Source organism: Phoxinus phoxinus (assembly GCF_949152265.1).
Source record: "Phoxinus phoxinus genome assembly, chromosome: 11".
Classification (NCBI taxonomy): domain Eukaryota; kingdom Metazoa; phylum Chordata; class Actinopteri; order Cypriniformes; family Leuciscidae; genus Phoxinus; species Phoxinus phoxinus.
This window is the reverse complement of record NC_136886.1, coordinates 12,282,132-12,309,259: the sequence shown is the minus strand read 5'-3', so window position 1 is coordinate 12,309,259 and position 27,128 is coordinate 12,282,132. Positions and strand designations below refer to the sequence as shown.

Here is a 27,128-nt window from a genome sequence, read left to right as displayed (position 1 = left end):
GCACATGAGTGACATGGTACTTATTGGAGGGTGAGTTGATGATGAAGGCTTTAGCATGTTTAATTACATTGGTAAATGCTGTCAAAAATGTTGAATAGATGATGTTCAATAAAAGATTACATGTTTGGGCAACTTCTTCTCTCAGTACTAATTGTCCAGAATCACATAGTTTATTCCCATCTGTCAATTATTTTGAAAGAAGTGAATAATTTTCATTGTCACTCTGATATAATCCCTTTAATGAGAATCTAGTCCAGCGTGTTCAAGATTCATATCATCTCAGGTTTGTCAAGATCAGTCATTTCAGTCTAGTGATGTTATAATTTTCACAACAGGATTTCACAATTTTTCACTAGATTTTCAACCGTTAGCCCTGGTGTTATTTTATTTTATTGTTTGAAAAGAAATTAACTTCTCATTTTACAATAATGTTTAGGTTTTTAACCTTAAGCACTGCTTTACATGCATCTACACATTTATGCATGCATACATGCATAGCAAGGATGCATTTAATTGATCAATAGTGACAAAAAAAAGAATATAATTTTCAAATAAATTCTGTTCTTTTGAACTTTCTAGGCCTCAAAGAATCCTAAAAGAAAAGATATCATGGTTTCCACAAAAATATTTAAAGGGATGGTTCGGAGTAATTTCAACCTTTGCACCATGACCTCGCTAATGACTTTTCCCAAATCACGGAAGTGACCTTGACGTCCATGTTAGCAGTATAAGCCATCAGGCAAGTGTTATTTAAATAAACTCCTGATGTACTTACAAACTTTTCAATGCATCGTTTTATGAGTACTGAACCTATTTGTACTACCGTAGAAGTTTGGTTCCATTCAGGGCATTATTAGTGGGGTAATTTACGAGATACAACCTTGGATCCATTAGCGCCTGCACTAAGCCATTCGGCTGATATCTCTAAATAAGCTCTGACTTTAATAATGTTCGACCAAGGGAAAAAAAGCTTCTGGGGAGGGGTGTTTGGCTCGAGGTCATGGTGCAAAGGACCCTAGGTTGAAATTACTCTGAACCATCCCTTTAAGCAGCAAATAAATAAAGCCATATAAACAGAGCATATATACATATATACACACACATCAAGTTTTCAAATAAAAATGAAGTGTAATGGTTGGACCTGGCACATCCCACATGAAGGGCAAAGTATGCTTCAGGCTTGCCATGGAATTTGGTATTATATTTGGTATTAAAATTCACCTTGTCCCTCCAAAGTTCAATATTAATGAGTTCAGTTTTTTAGCTTACCATAGCTGTCGTTCAGCCTCTATCCTTTTTTATTTGTATAATCCTTCAGGCTTGTGGTCTCCTGGCACTCCGTGAACTCTCTCAGAATAGACCGCATGGGGCATAGTGGCCTATCGGGGAATAATCCTGTTTAGCGATTCTTTCAGGTGCACTTATCAGATTTATGCTGCATCAGGAAGGCTGAGATCAACGGAGGGAGAGACCCCTCGTATAGACGTGATGTGATGCTACCTGACCTTCATTTTGCTTCGTGTTATGAAAAAACGGCACAATTTCTGGTTGTGGATGATAAGCATGTGGCATGTCATAAATCTTTCTTGACCTCTAGATTCTAAACAGGCATGGCTAGAGCAATAATGCTTGTATTCAATATGGTTCAACTGGAGTCTCATGTGTGCTTTTGTGGAAGACATCCCCAGTCTAAATGATCCTGTGTTTACATGAGCCCTCGGAATAGCTCAAAAATCAATACTGCACCCTGTTCTGCATACTGATAAGCTCTGCTTTGATCTCGCATTCAGGGGCATACAGTGAATCGCTTTAATTGTACATCACAGAAAAGCCTTCTGCTGTGTTTCACTATGTTGCTCTCTTTTTAGTTCTTATGCACCAATGGATGAACCCCCCCTGATCAAATTGTGTAGCGGTAATACTCTGTGGAAGATTTCTTGTAAAATCAATGTCTCTCAGCCTTAATTATTTTAGTTGCAATGCATGTTTTAGAATCAGGATGAGTTTTGGTTGAAGTTCATCCACACAAGGAATTTGAATTGATAACATAAACTTGCAGTATTGCAGGCTGATTAACAGAAGAAAAATATATTTACAGTGTAATCCAAACAAGATTATATTAAGTGGTATGTCTACACTGAGTGGTATGTTTACAGAGAGTTGCTATATATAGGTTTGTGAAGCAGAGAATGAGTATTTGTAGAGCAGATGGATCTGTACAGCTAGTATGAGTATGAAGATATAGAAATGTCAAATAAAAGTTACTGAATTTGCATATCGCACAGATGGACTTGTACAGGTAGCATGTATACATAGAAATTTGCATATTGCTCATTAATAGTATCACTCACCAGATCCCCATGTGGTATATGTGAAATATTCCTCATATTAGGCCACCAAAACAAAAATATGACAAAAATGTTTTACATATATATAAAAGAGAGAAATCATTTTTAAAAATTTCATTTGATCATTTATTAAGTTCAAAATAACAATACAGAATTTGGGCACTTAGCAATTTGTAGTTGTCAAATGTTAATGGAACATGTCCATAGTTAATGTGATGAGCTACATATCTGCTCTGATTGGCCACCAAAACAAAAATATGAGAAACACAATGTTTTAGAATCACAATGTAACAATGTTAAAGGCTCAGGGAAGGAGGCGGGAACTGGCAAACGATCAACGCAACTTTAATGATAAGATAAACATAAAAAACAAAATAAAAGTAAAGCACTCACGGATGACTGCCCCATATAAACATAAAACACAACATAAATGTCCCATGCCTGGTCCTCACTCGTCTTGCACTGTCATCACTCCCCCTTTTATCCTTTCCGAGCTCCTTCGTGGGACTCGAGACCGGTGTGGCGCTGGTGACGCTCATTAACACTCGCGCCACCGCCCTCACTCCATTCCCACGGCTCTCGGCCCCGCCCTACTTGCTACACACAACTTTTGTGTTTTGCATGTTTTACGTGGAGATGGAGAGTTGTTTCATCAGTATTTAGATATAACTCTGGTCTGATTGCTCTGTTAGTGCGTTTAATTTGTATTAGTGAGTGTGAATGCTGCAATCCGAACCTTGGTGCGCACCGAATAAGCAGACGGAAACCTCTGAAAAGGTGGGTCTCGGTCCCCTTCCAAATGACCTCTTGACTAAAATATGAACACAAGACGTACCAACAGGACGTGATGTCAAAAGATGCAACCCTAAAAAGGACAGAATGCTCAGGCATACCTGTTTTTTCTCATCTTAGGAGCTACGTTGCTCATTACAGTTCGATACATTCAAGGGGGTAATCCATCCGCCGGAAACTGAAGCTTCCCCGGGCGCCGCCATTGATTAGCAGACCCCCACCTGCTGTTTGCATTCCATTGACTCCCATTCATTTTGGCGTCACTTTGACAGCGAATAACTTTACATCTGAGGTGTTTAAAGACTCCGTTTGTCCATTGTTTATTTCTAAAGAAACACGAAAATGTATAAAAGGCTCCATTACCTTGTATCTTTCGTTATGACCCCGAAGCAGTTTTTGTAAAAATAGGCTAACGATTGCGTCATAACCACGCGACTCTTGTCGCACAAGTCGAGAAATTACCGTATAGCAGAGAAGCTCGCAAGCAATCGGGGGGACGTGGAGGCATAAAGTCCGTTCAAGTCAAGGGAGAAGCCCATAAGCTCATGGACAGCTAATGCTCACGCTCTCCGTCTCTGCGAGATTCGGAAGGGAATGATTCAGATTTCTCTCGGCACAGCTACTAGAAGACTTACAACTGTCAGACAGGTTGCTCACGTCACATCTACGTCATCAAGCTCAGTTTGAGCCTGCGCAGTTCGCCCAGCCATCAGGAAGTGAGTGCTTCAAAAGGGCTTCACTTTTCTCCGTTGAAACCTATGGGGTCGCTGTGTCCAGTTTATATACTGTCTATGGATACATTACAGTCTTTTTGCAGCAGATCTTTGTGTGTATGCAATGTATCATTTACTTTTTTGATCAAGACCAAAAGGACCAAGACAACCAAACTACAGTACAAGTGTGAATACCTCCTAAATCGTCAGAGCCCCAGCAAAATAAATAATAGATTTGTTAATGGAAGTTAGTAGCAGTATATTCCTTAAAACCCTCACTAAAAATACTTAACAAAATTGTTAACAACTTCTAAATACTACAGTTAAGTGAGTAGGTATTGAATCTGAGTGATTTTATTCAGTGAAGGATCTTTCAGACTGATTCAAAGCAATAACTCATCTACTCATCATAACTCAGCTATTCATCCAGAGAAGCGACTCATAAGTGTCATTAGTTTGGGAATTGGAATACACTGGTCAGGAGTGTTGTATGTTTGTTTTTTTATGTGCTGCCCTCAAGGACAACCCAATAGAACGATTCTTGCTATTATTTCACGGTACACAGATTTTATTGCATCACATTCAATAAAGACTACGATCTCACATTCACAACACAGGTACAATGTTAATGTTTTTTTTTTTTTTTTTTTTTTTTTTTTGCTGTTGCACTGACGATTTCGTTCTGTTCGTCACAATATGCAAGGGGGAAAATACTTGTCACTAATGTTGCTTTCATCATTTTCCACATGCATAAATTAGCATCTCCACACACAAAACTCAACGAACTGTCCTCGCAAAAGTATTCAGGCTTCTGTAAGCCAGAGCTGGGTTGTTTTTTTTCTACCTACACTAAACACAAAAACGAAAACATGCATTTTTCATGGGCTAAAATCTTCTACCAGGGGCAAAAATGCACTCTTCCTCTTGTGAAGATTAATCTTTAGCCTTGAGCTCTGTACCCTCTCTGAGATGTCATGTTCCGCCATAAATGGGCAATAGCAAAGGATCACTCGCATCCAGTCCATTCTCCTATACTGAATCACCCCCACCTTTCCTTCCCATCTCTCTCTCTCTCCCTCTCCTACGCTCAATTATCTGTGCTTCTCCTACATGCACTCTCGGCCTGATTATCTCACCCACTCTGGGGCTCCTTCACTGGGCTGTCCATTAAATGGTATCCGTAGCTTCTCTCTCCCTTCCCCCCACACACACCAGCACCAGCTCTGCACAAAAGCATCAAGGCCCAAACAAGCGCCTGGATGCAGAGGATGAGCAGGTTAATGTTCAAGTATAAATGCAAAAGTTTTGTACAAAAGAATCAGCAGAGGTAATTTTGCAGTGAAATCTCTCATGCATCAATTTAGTCTGTAATACCTGAACATTGCATTTTTGGAAGGGCTTCAGAGGAAACTGGATATGCTTGCACATGCTCAGGATTGACAAGATGTTGCATGGAACTTCCTTTGTTTTGACATGCAGTGTCCCATCTCTTCTCTTTCTTATCTCTTAATTCTCCTCCCTCCCTTCCTCTCTGCTCTTGATCTCAAAGAAAAGCTTTTATCTTGTCAGTCCCGTTTCAGTCACATCTTGAATATTACCTGCCGTCCTTTCTGACTGTGTAAATACATAATGGCATACACAGACATGGGTGTGATGTGCACTATATATATCCACTGCTATATGTGTACATTTTTATCTATTTGTTTTTTTCTATGGGCACTTTTGCTCCAAATGTATTTTAGTGATCGATCGATCGATTTATTTGATAAAATGGCCACCTCCTTTGTCTTGATAAGTCTAATTTTATAACATTTTATATATCCTAAATAAAGAATATTTAAGTTTTTTTTTTTTACACTTGAAAATTGTACATAATTACAATTGGAAATACAGTACGAACACACAGAAATAGACAGAAATAAAGAGTGTGTGTGTGTGTGTGTGTGTGTGTGTGTGTGTGTGTGTGTGTGTGTGTGTGTGTGTGTGTGTGTGTGTGTGTGTGTGTGTGTGTGTGTGTGTGTGTGTGTGTGTGTGTGTGTGTGTGTGCGTGTGCGTGTGTGCGTGTGCGCGCGCGCTGTATATATAAACTTCATACATCATCTTTCATATTTATCTTCGCTGATGCTGTTGGTGGCCAAAAACATGATAAAAGCTACATTAGTTGTGGTACAGATGATTCCATTGCATAATTTTTGTGAAAATGTATATAAACTTTTTATATAATTAACCGAAATGATTTGTTTATTTCACATAATTAGAGCAGTTTTAAAATGTAATTTCTCATGTTTTTTTATGGATTTTAACATTGAAAGAAATAAGTGATAAATGCATGTAAAATATTTTTCCAAATTTTATTCTTCTTTATAACAAATAGAAAAGCTAAAATATGTTTGTTTTAAGAAAAGAACGTCTGGTACTTAAAAGTGCCTGAAGTTAAAGAAAAACTCATTATTATACCACATGCCTACAGCAAAAGGCCATGGTCTGTGTTTCTTCCTTCTCGACATTTGAACGTTATTCAAATTCATACTAACGATGGCTTACTAATTTAAGATGCACATGGGATTGTCTTTAAATGATAATGTCATAGGGAGTATCATTAGGAAGTTGGTTTTCATTGCTCTTTCATGTGGCTAAGCTAAAGGGGGAAATAATGTTCTTTTCAGCGTGATTTCAAGCCGCAAACTAATGGATCTCACTTGGAGAGTGTTTTACATTTTTCTTTTTCCTTTTTTTTTTCTGGAGTGCAAAAACCTCTGATGAGTCAATAACTCTCAATCTGTTTCTCACTGACACAGTTTACAATATGTGTGGAATGGTTTTTATGACATGAGAATGATAGTGTCAGTGGATATAGCTCTTTGTTGATGATACAGTAGTTCTGCTGTGAAGATGCATAATCGCTCCTGTCATTCTTGCCAGAAAGCATTTTTTGTTCAGCCATCTAAGCGCAGCCTGTATTTACCGATCAGAGCTTTTAGAACAAACTTTATTTTTTATGCTAAAGATTAGCCACTAACTTTAGCCAGTAATGGCAATGCCATTCTCAGAGAGAGAGAAAAATGCTTTAAAGGTTTTGTGGATGAGTAATTCACAGTTCTCATGTTAGTGAGGTTAGCAGAGCAGCTTGTAGCCAGATTAATTCAGACTTTCAAGTTGTCACTCCAACAGTGCTCTTGTTATCTTGCTATGTCTCAAACGGCCTCTGAACCTCAGGGCTTGTGTTCATAAGAATATATTTCCTAGCTTATTTACATGTTTGAGGGATTGAATTTTGCCTCAGAATGATGAAATTGTAAAGTTGTTGCATCATAAAGCTACTGTCCTCCTTACTACAGTTGCATCTGCTCCTCACATTGGGGCTTATTAAATGACCGTTTCATGGAATATGGAATATGGCAGCTTAAGCGCTGAAGAGCATTCGATTGAAAGACCTCAATGAAAATCCATGAATAAGTCACTTCGTTTTAGGAAATGCACTTGTGTGCCTGCATCCAGTGGAAAAAAAGCTGAAAAAAGGCTTTAGATGTAGTAACAAAAAAAAACACCATAATTCACAAGCCAACTTCTTCAAGAATCAGGGGAAAATGTATGTGAAAGTAAAAAGCAAGATTATTGCAAATTCAGCCACACTGTGACATTTGTTTGTTTCTAATGTTACTAATGAGCCATTTTGGGAAAGCAAAGATGATTTATCACAAAGAAGTGATATATGTAATATACTAGCTAGATCTAGATCATTCTTCACTGACATGACTTGCATTAAAATATTCCAGACTGTGTAAACTTTCATTACACAGACTTGTACAGTCTTATTAAAGTCAAACTTCTTTCTAGTCATTATAGCATGAGAATTTCACTCTCCTCTGGAATAATCTCTGGCTTGATTTTTTTTTACTTATACCATCCAATTATCTCTGAATCCCAGTGAGGCGGGTTGTGCTCTCACCTGAGTGTGGCAAACCCCCTGTCACTCTTCACCTTTTTCCCATCTCTCTCTCTCTCTCTCTCTCTCTCTCTCTCTCTGTTTGCGCATGCGTGAGCGTCTGTTGAGCGAGTGGAGAGTGATTCAGAGCGTGGCTGGAGTTTTTTCTCAACTTTTACGGTCTGTTATGGTTTTTTCTTTCTTCCTGATCTTGCTGAACTGGTATAGGGTGGTTTTGTAGGGGGGAGAGGGGGATAGGGGCGGTTTAGCCAGTTTTTAAACTGGCGGCCATGGAAAGTTCGGGGGGAGCGGACTTTGCTCAGCTCACCCGCCGGCATGGTATTAAAGTGCCGGTTGGGAGTGAAAGCTCCGTGGAGGAAGTTAGTATAGCGATCGGGGGAATTGTTGGATATAACAGTATACGGTCTGCATCTAGGATGAATGGTGCTGTAGTTCTGTTTTTGGATAAGATTGAAAAGGTGAACGAGGTGGTTGAGAAAGGAATAACGCTGAATGATGGTTTTGTGAAAGTTTTTCCTCTGGTTAATCCAGCAAAGAAGGTTTTGATTTCGAATGTGCCCCCTTTTATTAAGGACGAAACTTTAGAGAGGGAACTTTCAAGACATGGACAAATTGTTTCAACCATTAAGAAGATTCCTCTGGGATGCAAGTCTCCATTGCTGAAACATGTTGTTTCATTTAGGAGACAAGTATATATGGTGTTGAAGAGCAATCTGGAAGATTTGAACATTGTTCTGAAGTTCAGGATTGACAATTTTGACTACGTTATCTTTGCAACAACTGAAAGTTTGAAGTGTTTTGGATGTGGCAAGGAAGGCCATTTAATGCGTTCATGCACCGAGAAAGAAATACAGAAAAATAGCACTGTGGGGGGAGATGTAGAGGAAAAGAATAAAGAGAGAAATAAAACAGAACAGGTGCTTGTGGCTGGTGAGAGAGGAAAAAATGTGGACGAGGAAGAGGAGAATATGATAGAAACACAGGGAAGTGATGTTTCAAATCTAATTGAGCTACAAGCAGATCTTTTTCGAGATGATGAGACAATTTTCAAAGTTCCAACAGTTAAAAGAAAAACTGAGCAATTGGAAATTGTGCCTAAATCTAAGAAAAAATTGCAGGATGGTGTTGCAACTGATGATGGAGCTAGTGGGGAGTCCTATAGTGCAGATGAGGTTTCGGAATCAGAAAGTGAAAGAGAAACTGTTGATTCTCTCATTAATGCAAACTTGGAAAACTTTAGTGGTTATAGTTTGGATCGAATAAGACATTTCTTACAATCTACTAAGGGAAAGCGAAATGTGGAAGTTATTGACTATTTTTCCGATCAGACGATGTTCATTGAGTCAGCCAGATTGGCAATAAGGCGAAGAGGGGAAAATTGTTTGTCAAATCCAGATGTGTATCGGCTGAAGAAAATTGTACAAAGATTAAATTCTCAATTAAACCAAAATGAAAGTGATCAGATGGTGGAGTAATAGCAAAGTGTTTGTGTTGTGCCTTTTGCTTTGCTCTCTCATAATGAGTAACTTTAAAATATCATCCATTAACCTAAATGGAGCGAGAGATGCTGTTAAAAGAGCACAACTATATGATATTTTGAAAATTAAAGGTATAGATATTGCATTTACACAGGAAACTCATAGCACACAAGAAAATGCTGTAGATTGGCAAAAGGAATGGGATGGCCAGGTCATTCTTAGTCATAACAGTGTTTTTAGTGCAGGAGTTGGAATTTTATTTTCCAAAAAATTATTGCCAGATTCCTTTAATGTAGAGGAAATAGTAAAAGGAAGATTATTAAAAGTTACAGCAAAATATGACAAGATTATTTTGGATTTGATCAATGTTTATGTGCCGGTTAATGCCTCTGAAAGAATGATTTTTTTAAATACACTTGCTAATACAATTCAGCAATGTGAAGAGCATTATTTGATGCTTGGTGGAGATTTCAATTGTACTGCCAATGACATTGATAGAAATCATTTAGAGCCTCACAGTGCTTCAAGATGTCGATTGTTGCAAATTATTGAATCAAATGAGCTTTGTGATGTCTGGAGAAACTTGCATGATAACACAAGACAATACACTTGGACACATGTAAGAGAAAATCACATTGCTTTGGCCAGGTTGGACAGATTTTATTGTTATAAGTTTCAGTCTCAATGCTATAAAAATTGTCACATATGTCCAGTAGGTTTTTCAGATCATTCTATGGTGATTACTTCTGTTTATATTAATTCTATAAAAATTAAAAGTGCTTATTGGCATTTTAATTGTGCATTTATTGAAGATTCTAATTTTAAGAAATGTCTTAGGTTTCTTTGGGAAAAATGGAGATTGCAAAAAGGAAATTTTATTTCATTACAACAATGGTGGGATGCTGGAAAACTTGAAATTGAACAATTTTGTAATCAATATGCTTTCAATGTGACTAAGGACATTACAAGATCTATTAAAAAACTAGAATTTGAAGTTCTGGAGCTTCAAAATATATGTGGGTCCATAGGTAATCAAGCTAACTTTAAAGCACTGAAAAATAAAAAAACAATTTTGGCTGATCTACTTGGAGTTAGAGCACAGGGGGCGCTGGTGAGATCAAGGTTTCAGAATATATCTGAAATGGATGCCCCATCTAGATTCTTTTTTAGCTTGGAAAGAAAGAATGGCCAAAGTCGGTTAATGCACTGTTTAAGATCTGAGGATGGAAAAGAACTTGAGAAAACTGCTGATATACGCAGAAGAGCAACTACGTTTTATGAAGAGCTCTATACCAGTGAGCATAAAGAAAATGATTTTATGGCACAACAGTTTTATAAAGATCTTCCTAGGGTGCATAAAAACGCTTTTGAAGAACTAGTGAAACCCTTGTCAAAGGAGGAACTATATGTCTCCTTACAAAGCTTAACAAATGGTAAGGCACCAGGAATTGATGGCTTGCCTGTTGATTTTTATAAGGCTTATTGGGAGTTTTTGGGAGAAGATTTGCTTGAAGTTTTGAATGAAAGCTTAAATGTAGGAAAACTGCCGCAGAGTTGTAGAAGGGCAGTTTTAACCATGATCCCGAAAAAAGGTGACTTAAAGGAAATTAAAAATTGGAGACCAGTTGCTTTGTTGTGTGCTGATTACAAGATCTTATCTAAGACTTTGGCTAATCGACTAAAAGAAGTGATGGGAACGATAGTACACAGAGATCAGTCATATTGTATACCTGAAAGATCGATTGTGGACAACATCTCACTAATTAGAGATGTTTTGGAGGTTTCTAAGCTTTTTGGCCTAAAGTGCGGTCTGATTTCACTGGACCAGGAAAAAGCTTTTGACCGAGTGGAACATTTTTATTTATGGGATACTTTTAAAGCTTTTGGTTTTCCTTCTGGTTTTGTAGACATGGTAAGGGTCCTTTATGGCGACATTGAAAGCATATTGAAGATCAATGGTGGCTTGAGCGCTCCGTTTAAAGTAGGAAGAGGAATCAGACAAGGATGTTCAATGTCTGGTATGTTATATTCAATTGCTTTGGAACCTATGTTAAGTAAAATAAGGGCGAGTATTTGTGGTTTCAAATATGACAGCATGTTAACTGTAAAAATGTCAGCATATGCTGATGATGTAATAGTTTTAGTCAACGATCAACAAGACATTAACAGACTAACAGAAATTGTGAAAAAATTTGGTGTCATTTCCTCTTCAAAAGTAAATTGGTCAAAAAGTTCAGCTTTTTTAATGGGTGATTGGAAGGCTGAAAACCCAATTTTGCCTGGTGGAATGATATGGGCAAATAGAGGTTTTAAGTATTTGGGGGTATTTTTGGGTGATGAAGCCACTGTACAGAAGAATTGGGAAAATGTTTTAGAAAGAGTTCAAGGAAGATTGGGGAGGTGGAAGTGGCTTTTGAAAAGAATGTCATTTAGAGGGAGAATTCTTGTAATTAACAACTTAGTGGCATCAATGTTATGGCATCGCCTGGCAGTACTAGAACCCCCAGTGGGCTTGCTGGAGAAGATTCAGACCTCTCTTGTTAATTTCTTCTGGGACAAACTACATTGGCTTCCAAAGAGTGTTGTGTACCTTCCTGTAGAGGAGGGAGGACAAGGTTTAATACACCTTGCAAGCCGGAAAGCTGCTTTTAGACTACAGTTTGTTAAAAAGCTACTGTATCAAAAGCTGTCTTGGACAAATATAGCTTTTAAGCTTCTAAGTGTGGTTGGGAAGTTTGGTTTAAAGAGAGAACTATTTTGGACAAATTCTTCAAAAATGGGCTTAAAAGAAATATCAAGTTTTTATGAAAGTGTTCGGAAATCATGGAGTCTGATGAAAGTAAAAAGGTCCAATGATGGAAATTCTTTGCATTGGTTAATGTCAGAACCATTGATTAATGGATCCCGTTTGAATTTGTCATGTGAAATAGCACCATGGTTTGAACAAAGATTGAAGAATGAGAGGATCATAACAATGAAGGACTTGGTGAAAGTGACTGGATGGAATCTGAGTAATTCTGTTGCATTGACTCAAAGACTTGGAATGCGGTCCGAAAGAATAGTTGGACAGATGTTGGAAAAATGTCGAGATTCTTTATCTGAAGAAGAATGGACGCTTCTCTATGACTTTTCATCGTCAAAAAGCGAGTCAAATGCTGAGGACTTGTTTCCAGCAATAATGATTTCTCCAGACTTGCCAGATACTGATAATAATTGTCCTTTAACAATGTCAAAAGATTGGACTGACCGAAATATTATGTTTATTGGTGGAAAGAGTTTTTATAAAATGTGTGTAAAAGTGTTGAACAAAGAACAGTTGATGCATCGTTCTGATAATCCTTGGCGATGCCATTTAAGTGTGGATTCTAGTGTTAAGCCAATGTGGAGTACGTTATACAAGCCACCATTGACAAAGTTTATTGGAGATTTGCAATGGAGAGTTATGCATGGCATTATTGCCGTTAATGCTTTTATTTCTATTCTTAATCCGCTTGTAAAAGAAAGTTGTGCTTTTTGTGAACAGAGAGAAACCATATTTCATTGTTTTGCATATTGTGATAGGCTGAAGCCTCTGTTTAAACTGTTGGAATTGATTTTTAATGATTTTGGTGAAATATTTAATATAAATGTGTTTATTTATGGTTTTAAGGACTCAAAAACAAAGAAAAAAATGGGGCGTTTGCTCAATTTTATTATTGGTCAAGCAAAAATGTCTATTTATCTCAGTAGAAAACAGAAAATTGAACATGGAAATGAATGTAACATAGAGATTGTGTTTAAAGGGCTTGTAAAAGCGAGAATTAAGCATGATTTTTCTTTTTATCTACATATGAAAAATTTGATGGATTTTGAGAAGATCTGGACGTATGGAGATGTACTTTGTAAAGTTGAAAACAATGCTTTACTATTTTTTGATGAATTGAGATGAAATAATGTGTGAAAACCCACTGTGATTGATTACTGTATAGTAAAGTTTTTTCTAAAAATCAAAAAAAAAAATCTCTCTCTCTCTCTCTCTCTGTCTCTCTCTCTCTCTCTCTCTCTCTCTCTCTCTCTCTCTCTCTCTCTCTCTCTCTCTCTCTGCCAGCTGCCCCACCCACCCTAGCCTTCCCTGCTCACTCACCATTGCGAAACTGAAATCCTGTTCACTTTACCTGAACCACAAACAAGCCTTGTTAAGACGTGCTTTACAGCCATGTTGTGCCCAGAATAGATTTCGTTAAAGCAAAAGTTCACCCAAAGTTGAAAATTCTTGCATTATTTAGTCACCCTCAAAACCTGAATGAATTTGTTTCTTCATTGGATGTAGTCAAGTCTCCTGTAGATAGTTTCAAAGCAGCTTTACAATGAGAAACAGGAAAATAATAATTCAATGATGCAAGCATGAAAAACTAAAGGTTTTTTTTCTCCATATAGTGAAAGCTAATGGGGTCCAAACAACACTGGTCCCCACTCACTTTCAGTCACAGACCAACATTCTGTTAAAAAAACAAAACAAAGCTATTCTAAGGAAAGGAATATTTGGTTGAACTGTTTCTTTTAAAACCCAAAGTATACTTCAGTTTTGAATACATATACAAATACAGTATGTCTACAGTGCGTGTGACATTAATTGCGTCATCAGCATAGTACGCATGCAGCTGATTTTTCTAATCACACACTCTACTCTCCGCTTGCACATTTGCTTTGAGAGTCAAAAAAGATACTGAGGAGATGGAAGTACACTTTGAAAGTCTATGCATTTGGCTGTATGCGTAGCGTTCGTGTCAACGCTGAAACTTTGTGTTTTTTTGCCTTGGAGAACGACAGAAAAATGTATAGAGATAAAGCTAGAATGGCATTTGTACATAATGTACAAATGTATATTTCTGTAAGCACAGCTTCTTTTAAATGTCATGAGCACAGCCAGGCACAAATGTTTTTTTTTTAACATGATTATGAAAGTCAATGTAATTTTACAGGCAGCTGTTTCCATTTAAAAGGTGATACGTGTAATTGTTTTGATGTTAAAATACTTTCTTCAATCCCAGCTTAATATGAAAGAACAACCATAAGTAAGCCATTTAACGGTTGATTTCCTTGAAAAGTGTAAACACTGTGGCATTATCAAAACACTGGCTCAACCAATGTTGTGAGTTTGGGGCGTGGCTAACTGTCTGTCTGACCAATGGCATACATGTGGGTATGTTTTGGTAACCACTAAGTATATCTGCAACTCTACAAATGACGATCTTCAACATGCAAATGATATTACCACAATAATACGCTTAAGTAATAAATATTGGAAGATGTTTTGTGTTGTAAGCTTTACCACTTTAGTTACTGATCTAATTTCTTCATCAAACCAATCACCTCTCGCTCTCTCTCTCTCTCTCTATCTCTCTCTCTTTCCATCAGATGGAACTTCTTTAATCAGATCTCTTTAATCACAGATATGCACTTTATCATCATAAGCTCTAAACACATTTTATTTTTAACTTCAAATTAAGAAATATGCCTTGAGGCCTCTGCACTCCCAAGGGCTCATCATTTTCATTTTCTAAACACCTCAGATAACATCAAGACTACAAGCAGACATGTAAAAATCTCCTTGGGACGTGTCATTTTCTCTTTCTGTGCTGTGCGAGAGATTAAGGTCAGTTAGCAGTGTGATCTCTTTGACAAGAGATCTAAAGGTGCGATTCCCAAGACCATGTTGCCTCGGAAGTTCCAAACACTTTTTTTTTTGAGGATCCCGCCAGAACGAGACCAGTCAAACAATCGGCATTAATAAGTCCCGTCTTACATCCTGTCCACACTGACAACACTAATTTGTATGCGAGGGATTGGCAGACACTTTTGTCTGAGCTGCTTTGAGAAAAGAGGATTAGTGAGTTTGCTCTGCTTTCATTTTTATAGTGTTTTACTGTCACAGAACCTTTTGAGCGTTACAGCGTTACCCCGGTGTTTCTCTCTCGTCAAAGTGAAACTGAGGAGTATTAAAACCTTGACTTCCCTCACCAAAGTGTGTTTTGAGGTTCTTGTGGGGGGACTTTTTTATTATTATTTCCTGAGATATGTTTGCTACCCTGGGTTGTTTATTTCTAACGGCTGTACATGTTTCCAATGAGATTAGTTTTTGATGGTGTGTCCTTTCTTTTCTTTGTTGACATTTGGATGATTGAAGTGAGTTTATTCTTTGGATGAATAGCAGGTCTTTTGGAGCGCTGAGGCAGAGGTGTCGCTCACTGTCTGGGGAAAGAAGAAGGAAAACAGTTTCGCTTAAGAGACTATTTTACAAGCAGATATCAGATTGTTTGGTGCCAGTATAAACTCGCAATCTATTGATACAAAGAGCGTGGCATTTTGACTGCAGCCGCATTTACTCTTTTGGCTCCTTCTGGCTCCTCCAAGGGTTAATCTCAATCACAGTTATTCAAATAACTATAATTGGATTTTTCAATCATCCTGAGAGAAGAGCATCATTTGTTTTTGTCTTGTATCGGTTTCTTTCGATGTCTTTAATGAAGGACCCTGTGGGTGGTGGTTTTGTTTGGATGCCTCATTCATGCTCTCTCTTCAGCGACGAAGCAAGAATATGTAACTATTAGCTGAGTTTTTTCTTCATGGCCATACCACAAATAAGACCAACGAGAGGCTTTATTTGGTGTTTTATTATTATTAATACAATTATTAGATACTTAGTCAATGTTATTTTACAGATCAAGAAAAGATTCGAATAAGATCTGTGGAAGTACCTCACTTTTTTTATTCGATTGTCTTTTTGAGGACAATGAATATTTCAATATTGGTAAATTTCAATATTGGTTTGCATTGAATTAATGATTCAACAATCTGTGTACTTTGTAAATGTACAATAAGAACAATGTATGTAGCATTAGTATTTTTCATTTAGTATTTTAGTTTATATGTATACTATAATTGTATACTGTGTGCGTTGACCTCATATCATTTTCGTGTTAAGACATATTATTATATTATAAAGAAAGATTTATAATATTTCTTGACTTTGGTATATTTGTATATTTAATTATTCTTAAATATTATTCAAAGCACTTTGTGGTTTGACCACCAACAATATAGACCTTATGTCAAATACAGAAACATGGAAAGTTTAGAGTCAATTTTGAAGCAGCTTTATAAATAGTTACTGCCCTTAAAATAAACAGATTTTTTTTTTTAAGACAGGATGGCTGAATTTTACACAATAGCCTGACAATTTGACAAGAGAAAGGTGCTGTAGAATGAAGGTTTACCTTCCTCCGTTTTGAAAGAGCATATTAATTGACAGTGAACCACCACAAAATTGAATTTTCATTATGATGGGAGAACTGACACTTTCAAAAATGCTTGTGAACATTTTATCATTAGCTTTTTGTCAGAAGGCAATTTGGCTGCTCCCTGGAGATTAACAATCCCTCAAACACCACAAATCTTATTCATGAACATAACTTAGTCGAAGGGCTTTGTCAGCTCCATAATGTGGGAATAAGACTCTACTCGGAGAGGAGTGGGACGAGCAGACGAATACTGGAAAAACACTGAATTTCATGACTTTACATGTAAAAGAATCTGTTGTAATGATGACTTTAAGGTAGGCTACTTGTCGTCGCTGTGATCAAGGTGTCAAGGGTTTTCCTGGTTAGCATGGCCCTCTCAGCCCCTGCTGGTAGATGTCATCAAAATCTGTGATTTCTGACAGAATAAAAACAGATACATAATGTTTTCGTTGTGTTACGATTATGTTATGATGTTATGCAGGGTCAGAAATTGACTTTTCTACTAAGGGGCAATATTTGCTGGAGCATTTTCTACCTTTGTATGGGCAACTTGTGTTGTTGTTTTTTTATGTAAAATATTTAAATGTAATCAATTAATGAAATCAATCAAGCAGACTGCTGTAGTCTGTTCCCAGTAAAATTTGATCAACATCAATGAATCGTTACAAAAAAAGCCAAGGTGACACAGAAGCTCTTACATGACATGTTTATTTACACTGTTGACTGTTTAATGCTGCTTAAACATGGTATTAATATATTTACGCAACAATTGCATAATGTTATGAGATTAATGCTATTTTAAATAGCCTACATAAAGTTTTTAAATAATAAAATGAAATAATTAAGAACTCATTAAGGCTGCAATTTGACAAATAGTTATTGGCGATTATTGGCCTTGATTGGAATGTTATGTTGATTAACGGAATATATATTGCAAATGTTTTTGTGGAAAATCCACAACTAGGCTCGCTTTAGTTTAATTGTGCTTGGGTTTTTTCCCCCCAGGTACCGGTAGCTTAAATTTGGCATTTTTGTCTATTTTGGTGGCATTTTTTTGCCCCAGTATGGCAGAATCGTGAATTTGTGCTGCACTTTTTGTCACTACTAACTATAGTATTTCTACTCTATTTATTTAAAAAAAAAACTTGCTATGTGTTCTGTGCTAGACTAACTGGGACTTGTCACAGCACTTACTTATTGTTGACCCTTTTGTTGGTTTAACTGCTTTTATTGTTCTCCTCATTTGCAAGTTGCTTTGGATAAAAGCATTTTTGTTTTGGTGGAATTTTTGCCCTAAGCCCCCATTCATTTCTGTTGTGTTATGTTACGTTAAGTTATGTAATGTTACGTTACGCTACATTACTTATATGTTATTATGTTCACATACATCTAGAAGACCATGTACTAGCTAAGCAAAAGCGTAATTTTTAAGTATTTTAGTATTTTAGGCATCCTTGGCTGTGATAATCCACAACGAATCATTCTTAACACATTTTAGTTCTTTCTAAGCGTTCTTTCATGCAAGGTTTATGTACAGCTTGCGAGCTTAAATGTTACTTTCACCCACAGATTTGCCTCGTGCAAAGGGCCTCTGTGTTGTTTCTCCAGTCTTGATTTTTCCCAGCGGTGGATGTATTTCTGACAGGACTGCAATGTAATTTGCACCGCGGCTGCCAGAGGGGGTCGTAGATAGGGTCAATATCCCAGCCTAATTTGTCAGGAATCATCAAGTAAGGCTGATCAATAATTTTTGACCCCTTCCAGAAAGGCTCAAACACAAAGGTATAAAGCACTTCCTGGCCTGAAGCGATGGGAGTTTGACAGCATCCATATCAAGCTAAAGTGCATGTGTCACTGTGGGGAGTTTGGTATTTATGCAGTGCTGTAAGTCCCACAGATAGTGTCAGAGTGCCTGAAAGGATCGAGCAATGGAAGAAAGGATAGACTGGATTTGACGGTGATAACATTTGAAGGTTTGTGTGCGTGGAAGTGCTTGTTTGTGAGACTCATTGTAGTTGTTGTAGAGACTGTCTGGTGCTAGCAGTCCTGTCAATCAATATGGCCTACAGGCCCGGCTACATGAATTTTGAATTAAAACAAACAGCATCAGAAATAGATAACTCTAAGGTACCACGTTTCATCTTTCATGAGATACAGCGTCTGAACCAAAAGCTTCCAGAGTCCAAACACTCTAATGGTCCGATATCAGATAAAAACACGAGAAAACCACTAGGCAAATGTTCAGCAAATAATGTAACTTCTAGCTTGAGCGTATACAGTTTGTTTGCCTGTGGTAATGGTTTGTTGCATTGTGTGACTAAAAGCACCATTTCCCCGTCCAGCCTTGCAGCGGTGAGAATTGTTTGCAAAAACCGTCCTGAGTGGAAGAGAAGAATATAAATGAATAATACATATATTAAATAGATTTTTAGTATTCTGCAGGTGATCTTTGCACTCTTTAGAAGTGCATAACACAACCAGTGCGCTGAGTGAATATAGCTTACTCGTGGACACTATGGCTTTCATCCGGGTTTTCCCAGGGCGGTGCACAATAGGGTCCTGAGTTTCATCCTCATGTAATTGACTCATATTTCATGTGTTGGAGTTTGAAGTATATGATAAGAAAGCAATGATCACAGATAGAGCTTAAAGGGGCTGTTGCTGTTTAAAAACATGTATTTTTGTACATATGCTAATTAGTGAATCCCCTACCAACAGTGCATATGTTAACTTCAGTCTCCATAATTAAAACAACTACCGTACATTTATTATCTGGGCTTAGTGCATGACCGTGCTTAAGGAAATTTTATATTGCATGTTAAATTATACACCATTGGTGGAATTTTGCTTTATATTACAGTACAAAATGGTGGTATGCTGCTTTTATTTTTATAAACACTTTTTTTTAAATGTAAAATGGTAGTTGAAATCTCAAGCAGTGTCCTCTACTCTGACATTACATATTAACTGTTCAAAAGTTTGCGGTCAGCGAGATTTTTTTTATGTTTTTAAAAGTCTCACCAAGGCAATACTGTATCAAAAATACAGTAAAATCAGTAATATTGTGAAATAATATTCAAATTTTCAGCAGACATTACCCCAGTCTTCAGTGTCATATTCTTCAGCTGATTTGGTGCTTATGAAACATTTATTATTATTATTATTGGTGTTGGAAACAGTTGTTCTGCTTAATATTTTAATGGAAACTATGATACTTTTAGTTTCATTTTTCACTATTCTTTTATGAATAGAAAATAACAGATTTTTTTTTAAATAGTCATTTTTGTGACATTATAAATGTCTTTGCTGTCACTAGATTATTTTAATGAATCCTTGTTAAATAAAAAAAATAATTTAATAAAAAAATATCATAGGGTAAATATGTCACAATTATATACACAGACACACCTACACACACACACACACACTTAATCTAAAACCATTTAGACAACATTTTCTAATTTGTGCATAATTATTTGATTTTGATGATTTTTTTTAAACACTACATGGAATATTTGTACTTTTAAAAATGGTCACAAATGTTTAAGTGAACTGCAATCATATCTATACGGATCTCACAGCATGATTGAGAGTTGAAGATGCATGCATTACAGAGAATCACGGACAGATGCAGGTTTTTTCATTAGTTGTCTCCAGTTACATGATGAGGAGGGGGAAGAATGGACAAATGGACAGATTATACCCGCACTGGCTGATTCAGCAGCGGAGCCTTGTGTTACCGCTCCAATTCATGGTACTCATTATTTACGCCACCCATGGGATGCTTGTTGATGAAGGAGGCAAAGACACTGAATCTCCCATGTTTACTCCACAACAGATGTGTTTCCTTTTTGCTTTTCCAGAGGATTCTCAAAGAGCTTGATGACGTCTTTAGCACACTGCGATCTAATCAAAACCCAGTAGGCATAATTATGTGCTGGAAATAGTGGCGTTTAAAATGCAGCACAATGATCAATCGATACATTGGGTCAATTACAGGCAATAACTTCACGCTTCCCCGCTCTGAACAGGCAAGGCTGAGGATGAAACGTGCTTTGAGGGGAAAGAATGTTTAGAATCATTAAAATTTCTAAAGTAGACTAGACTGCACATGGGTATCACAGAAAATATGTCTCTTTTTTTTAAGAAAGTCAACTATGTAAGAGCCACCTGTGCTGGACAGTGCACCACAAGGGAAGCAAAATGAAATGGGGTGTTTATGCAGTTTTGTATCAAAAAGAGTTCCTGCTGTGGTGTTCAGGTGAAGCTCAAGGCCAGAAAGAGACGCAGTCGAGTCTTATTCACTACCAGCATGTCAGGTGAACTCCTTCTGTGTACAATATTCAAATGAGCGTTTACTCAGCACAGAATCTGAAATTAGCTCATTTTTATCTCATCAGACCATCACACATAGTGCTAGGCTCTATTTATGATAATGCATTCTTGGGATTTCAAACCCATTATCATTATCACAGCAGAAACATGATAAACATTTGTGTGAAATATAACAACCTCCCTCAGTACCTCAAGTTGTAGCAAGGTGATTAACTCAAAACTGATCAGACAGTTACAGACACTTGACTTTCTCCAAGTGCTATTCAATTTTGACTCATAGTGGCAGCTCTTCCATGTGTTTGTTCTGTCAATTGCTTTTCACATTGTAATTACAGGCGTAGAGTTTTTATTATATGCACAAAATTATTTATTCTCATTGTTAGAAACTCTTTGTACAGTTTTCTTATTGTCTCTTTCTTTCACTTTCTTTCAAAAACAATGCCATGCCACTAAATTTCATGTTTTATGGACATGGTATTATTTGAAGTACCTCGTGAATACCATCATAAATGAATAATAGAGTGATTAAAATTGTAAACGAATGAATTGCATGATATTCTGATTAATTAATCAAATTTTATAACAATGTAATTGGAATAAACATATGTATCTCTGTGAGAAAAGCCACTAAACGCAGGAAATTCAGTGAACTTTAGAAGTGGTTACTGTATAACCATTTGTTTGTTATATTTCCTTATCATTGAACATAAACCTATAACTGGCCTACAGACCACAGCAATCCATATTTGCAAGTTCCGTCCATCCTGTTTTTTTTTATTGCTGGTCTACATACATGAGTCAGATTGGCATCTTTATCTGTCATGTCTTGTCTTGCTGTTCAGACTGACTTCTTTGGTTGTGTTAAGTTAAAATTAATTCAATATGGAAAAACATGTCTCGAGACCCCTGCGTTCTATTCCATTTTGTTTGCGCTCTTTCCAGCTGTTTTTGAATTCAATAACGGTGTGAACACCCCCTTACTCATTCTGTGCAGCTTAATTATACTAAATTAATGTGTTAAATTGACAGTCCTAATGAATAAATCTTTCTCTCTTTCTCATACTGTTTCATTGCAAAATTCTGATTTCATGGATAAACAAAAAGAACTTTGCGCATTGCATTTAATTGACTCCAGTACCACATAAAAACCAAGGTATATGAATATTAAGGTTGTCAGTCTAGTACATGATATTCATATTAATATAATTCATATTAATGTATTAAATTAACTGCCCTAATAAATATATAAAGCGTTCATTCCTTTGAGTTAAGAATAGTTCTCCAAGCAAAGTTTTCTAACCTCCAAGTACACTCATCGCAATAATAATGCCAACCGGCTCAATGTTTGTGCGAAAGCAAGCCGAGAAAAACAAAACGTTTTTCATGTTTGTTCTATTACGAGGCAGGGAATTAGGTAGTTTATCATATGGAGAGCAGAAACACTGAAAGAGGACTTAAAGGGAATATTTGTCAAATCCAAGATTGGAGATGTGGGATTTACGCCAGTTTGCCAAGGACTCGGCAGAAGCTTAGGCCTGCGTGGAGAGGCTTTCTCTGGAGGCAGTAGAGGGAACAATAGGCCACTGATTGATGGTCAAGGACATTGAACCCTTCTCTCGAAGCCAGAGAAGACTAGCCTCCAGGGAGAAGGGCTGCAGCCAGCCGTCGTCTGTGCAGATTACCTGGAGATATGGCCACCCTCACATAACCGCCAATGAGATGATTGCTTTCATTTAATCATGTAAACTGCTGCCAGTGCTGTGTTAGGAGTGATGATTCTGAATTTGCACACCAGTACACATCAAAACAGTTGACTTTACGTTTGTCGAATATGGTTTATTTGATTAAATAATGAACCAACATTAATGATGCTAAGGGCCATCAGGTTTGTGCAAAATTCTGAATTTAAGAATTGCCTCTCTTTCAGTTCATGAGTTTGAATTTGAATGAAATTGGTCATGCTTCACGGGAAGTTAAATGGAATTTGAGTTGGAATGACAGGATGTGGAATTTGCTAAATTACGTCTCACAGAAAATTAAACATAATGGCATTTTTGAAAAGTTAAGTGTTCTTTCACCCTGGTCCATTAATATGTCTTTCTGTAAGGCCTATAAATCCTTATTGAAACATTTTTGCAGACAGGCTGTCAATCCAACATTTAAAGTTTGTCGTGAAAAACTTTCCTTTTTGACTATTTGATATTATAACAAATTCTTTAAATTCAATTTATCTGCACTACCGTTCCAAAATGTAGAGTTGGTAACATATATTAATGTTTTTGAAAATAAGTCTTCTATGCTCACCAAATACAGTAAAAAAAAAAAGTAATATTGTATTTATTATTATTATTATTATTATTACTACAATTTAAAATAACTACACTGTGAAAAAGTGACCTGGTTGCCTTCAAATTTTGAATTTTAAAAATATGATGTTATCTGAACCACGTTAATTATCCAAGTTGATTTGACAAAAGATAAAAATTTGTGATAGCAAATCATGAAAATAATTTCTATTTTAATATATTTTAAAATGTAATTCAGTCTTCAGTGTCACGTGATCTTTCAGAAATCATTCTAATATAATATACTGATTTTGTTCTCAAGAAACTTTTAGAATTAGTATTAATGTTGAAAATGGTTGTGCTGATTAATAATTTTGGCATAACCATAATACTTTTTTGGGGATTCTTCGATGAATAGGATGTTCAAAAGAACATCATTTACTGTATTTAAAATAGAAATATTTTGTAACATTATAAATGTCTTTACTGACACTTTAGTTCAGTTTAATGTGTCCTTGCTGAATTAAATAATTTCTTCATTTCTTTACGGAAAAAAATGCACTGACCCCATACTTTGAACGTTAGTGTACTTTTAATTATTCATTAAAATTGCATTACTAGTTCCTGTTAGCTACCTCAGATTCAATTCAAATGTAGGAATTGACTAATCAGAAGCCAGAACCAAAACTATCCATTTTATAATTATACAGTAATAATGGAAACTGTGGAAATAGTCTTATTATAACTGTAACTTGTTTTATCACCGCATAAGAGCGGCACAATGAGGGAGAGTGTTGAATGGAAGGATGAAATTCATTAAGCAGCTTAACGATGGGTCTTGTGCCAGTTAAAAGGAATGGTGGAACTCGAACCAGCAGCTGATTATAGGGTGACTGCCCCTCTTTTTATTCTGCACTGTCACACCAACAACATTATGCCTTAAAAAACTTAAGCTGTTAACTAAATCAACCAAAAGAAATGCACAATGGAGGAAAGAGGGAGAGCTCTCATTTGCTTTAATTGGAGTCTAGGACATATATACATAGGCTTTGAGGAAACCTCTGTCCGTGGTCTTAAGCCGTTCCTCGGCGATCATTATGAAGGATTATAATACGTGTACTCTTCATAATCATACGAGGCGTTTTGTGTGCTTTAGATAGAGTGTATAACCATGATTTAGACGCGCATGACTGATTACCTCCTGATCCGAAATTAATGGGGAAATTGATGCTCTTGCATCTCAAGATATGCCGTCTTTAGACGTTAATCCGCCGATTGTTTTTTGGTGCGAAATATCATCTCGGTTTTATTACCTGCACTAACTTCACTCATATGTCTGTGGGACCGCCATGTTGTTGCAAAAGCCACCGCAATAACCCCTTTTCTCACTGTATTTACACACTTTAGACCTAAAGCAGAGTAATCACAAGGAAGCCACTGTCTGGGTGGGGAGGGTTTGAGTTAATTAAAATGGCAAGTGCAGTAACAACCTGCACTGTCACAACAACAGACTGATTTAGACGCAGTGGGATATTAAACAGCTCCCTAACTCACACAACGCAGCCAGGCAGGTAATATTGGTGCTTTTCTTAATTGCTTCTAGTGCCAGATGATAGGATGTTTCTGGCACGACCCTGAATCATCGCTGACGTTACAGTAGCTATAAGTCCGATGTGGGCGGTGGAAAGAAATATACTGTAGGGACAAAGCCTTTCATCTTTTACTGTTCACAGGCCATATGGCTTTGTTTGTTTTTTGACAAAGGGCGCTTATAGTTAGATACTGCAGCAGGTGCCTATAGCCCAAATGATTCTGTTCCACTGGTAGCGTGCACACTCTGTGGCTCTGGCAAAGGGGCCAATGCAGGATGTGAGCTGTTTCCATGGTTACCGGCTCCGCTCTCTCTGCCTAGCAAAAACTGTGTCATTATCCGGTGCTTTGGATGGAGGCAGAATGAAGCCGCAGTGTACAGGGCAGTTCACTCTTCTCGTTTTCTCCCCGGCCTGACCATGCATCTCGCGCACATCATCACAATTTGCATCATTTTCTATCTCATATAGCCATTTCTGATATGCTAGGCGTCCCATTGCACGTGGCTGTAATTTTTTGGTATAATATTTTTTAAGCAACACCAGTAATTTAAAGCCATAAAAGCTGGAATGGAAGCGAAAATGGATGTGCGGCTTTTCATCTGAGCTTTGAGCTCCCATTTTTTGCAATTCGGGAGAGGACTTGTCACAAAGCAATTATTTTATCAACCTTCCATGCACAAACATACTTATTACTGTCAGATGTGCTATTTGATGCTGTGATTCAGCCTTATTGTGGTTTTGAATGCGGGAAAACAGTTCCCACAAATGAATCCATATCATAATGACTCTATTAGATGTGTATTTGCAAACAACAAAAGCATTGGAAAAATTGCTGGATGTAAAAGAAAGTCAGTAGTTCCAGCCAGGACACATAATCTCGTGTGTGTGTGTGTGTGTGTGTGTGTGTGTGTGTGTGTGTGTGTGTGTGTGTGTGTGTGTGTGTGTGTGTGTGTGTGTGTGTGTGTGTGTGTGTGTGTGTGTGTGTGTGTGTGTGTGTGTGTGTGTGAGCGCGTGTGTGAGCGCGTGTGTGTGTGTGAGCGCGTGTGTGTGAGCGCGCGTGTGCGCGTGTGTGTGTGTGTGTGTGTGTGTGTGTGTGTGTGTGTGTGTGTGTGTGTGTGTGTGTGTGTGTGTGTGTGTGTGTGTGTGTGTGTGTGTGTGTGTGTGTGAGCGCGCTAATCTCCTTAGGTAGGCCAGTGTCTGTCATTAACAGAGCTGTGAAATAAAAACTCTCATGAAGATGAATGCCTGTACACTCTCACACCTGTTCTGAAGCGCCTCTCCTGAGTACTAGACTCAAGTTGTTTTGCTTCGGGGACAGACCTGAAGGCTTTCTGCCATTGAGATCGGTGTTGACTGTGAAAATATGAGCATGCCTAACGTCAGCACAGGCATATCAGTGGCGTTTGCTAAGGCAAGCATCACTATTACTATTGCTCATACTTGGAAATTACATTTTGCCTCGTACCATGCTTCGGACATGAATAATACTCCTTTTTTTTCTTTTTTTTTACTATCGACCGTTGAGCAACTGCATAGCAACTTACAAAGAATCACCCAGAATACCTTGGTAGCTGCATAGCAACTCCCTGGCAACCACCCAGAACAGTGGCGTCCATGTATAAAGTCATATTGCAGTGCTCTCCGAACCACGGTTTCAACCGAGGGGCGACCACCTCATCCACACCTCCCGGAACACAATATCAACCGGAGTGCAAATTCACCCCTGCCCTAGCAGAGGTCTGAGTACGCCAATGGCATAGCCACATGCAAAGTATCCACTCAGAACATCTTAGCAAAACCTAAGCAACCTCCCTTGCAACCACATAGAAATGTGCCAAAAACCACTTGGAGCACCTAAACAACTGCATAGCAACAGCCTGGCAACCACATACTGTAGCAATGTGTTAAATAACATTCAAAGAACCTTAGCAACACCTCAGCAACCTCCCAGAACACCATTGCACCCACATAGCAATGTGCCAGTATCCACTAGTATCTTAGCAGCTACATAGCAATTCCCTGGCAACCAACCAGAACACCCTTGATATGGCATGGCAACATGCTAAGAAATTAAAGTACTTTGGTGACCACATAGTAATGTGCCAGTAACGACTAGGTGCACCTTAGCATCTGCATAGCAATGCCCTGGCAACTACCCAGAACACCCTAGCAAAGGAGGCAGTAATGTGTAAGAACCACTCAGCGCACCTTAGCAACTGCATAGCAACCGCCCAGAACAGCCTAGAAGCGCTATGTCAGCAAGTTTTTGCATATATTTTAAAATAAATCTTATGCAAATTTATTTTCCTAATAGATAAAACAGATTTGATGTGCTCTAGGCTCAAAGGTAATACCATCA

The 27,128-nt window shown here is 37.5% G+C and overlaps 1 protein-coding gene across 2 annotated transcripts in view; it reads left to right on the top strand.

Moving 5' to 3' along the window:
• negr1 (neuronal growth regulator 1) overlaps positions 1-27,128 on the top strand; it is a 119,796-nt gene that overhangs the window by 87,473 nt on the left and 5,195 nt on the right. The window lies entirely within an intron of this gene.